Genomic DNA, 1331 nt, shown 5'->3' with positions numbered 1-1331 from the left:
CCCCTCAGGTTAAACTTTAGACCTTTAAGCCTAAAGAGAGGATAGGATAATAGTAACTGGGACTGGAGTATCAAATGAGGGTTGTTTTTTTTTTTTCAGATGTGGTCATGTTTATAATCAGAATGGAATGAACCAGTGGACAGGAAGAGTTTGAATTTAATGTATATTATAGGAATGAGAGAGGGAATATTCTGTTGGAGACCAGATGAAATGGAACTACCTAAATGGAGGGGATAGCCTTGTTAAGGAGTAAGGTTGCTTTATCATGTGAGACAGGAGTGTAAGAGGAGATAATGGCAGTAGCCATTTGAGTGATAGGATATGAGGAAGCAGAGAGAAAAGGGACCTCAAGGTAAATGTCCCAAATTATTTTTCTATAAAATATAGAAATTCTTAGCTGAAAGAATTAGGGGAGAGGGTACCATGAGAAGTTTGAGGTGGGATGATAAAGTTTGGAAGAGCTACTGTGGACAGTTAGTTAATGAGTTGATAAGGGAGGTATAATAGGGTTGCCCATCAACATCAAGGACACAAAGGAAGTTGTATTAAATACATTTGTTGTGAAACAAATAAAAATGATTGTGATTTTCTACATCTTTGTCCAATTACACCTGTGTAGGAGTGAAGGCAGTGGTAGTGATCCAAGACTGAGGCTTTATCAAGGCATAATTGGCAAAAGGGGGAGGTTAGGGATTCAAGAGATAAGGATAGCATAGAGTTGAATTGGTTCACTAAGGACTCAATAAGGAAAACAGGAGAGAGTTGTTAGTGCAGAGGAGATGGCCTGAAAGAGAATTAAGGGGTCAAGGTATTAGAGTTCATGGTAAGGATAAAGAATAGGATTTTGTAAGGGAAGGCAGAGAAAAGGGTGAAAAGCCATCAGATTATAGATAGATAAGGTGATTTTCAGACTTCTTGAACATAGGAAAGAACAAGGGTATGACCTCTTTTGTGTATGGTTGAGGTGGGATGCAGGTGTGAAAGGCAATTCTTTATTCTCTTTGTCCATTTTGAGTTAATCAGTCAAGAAACCCCTACTTAACACTTTGTTAGCTATCAAGTAAGAGAATTCACAAGTCACTTATTAGAGAGCTCCAACCTTTTAAATCAATCATTCAGGAACTTATGATTTCTTTTGATAAGAGTTTATACCCTTAGAGGATGGGAGGTGGATCCAAAAGACACTACCTCTTGGGCAATGCTAGGTAATTTGGAAGCTGTGAATGTTTCCCTTGAAGTGAGAGAGAGACAGGAAGTGATGTGGAAGAGGGGCTATAAAAGGCAACACCAAGGAGAAGAAATGCATTCTTTCCTTGGCTCCTTGGTGAGCA

This window comes from Monodelphis domestica, chromosome 1 (assembly GCF_027887165.1).
Source record: "Monodelphis domestica isolate mMonDom1 chromosome 1, mMonDom1.pri, whole genome shotgun sequence".
NCBI lineage: Eukaryota > Metazoa > Chordata > Mammalia > Didelphimorphia > Didelphidae > Monodelphis > Monodelphis domestica.
The sequence above is the reverse complement of the archived record's forward strand: the minus strand, read 5'-3'. Positions refer to the sequence as shown.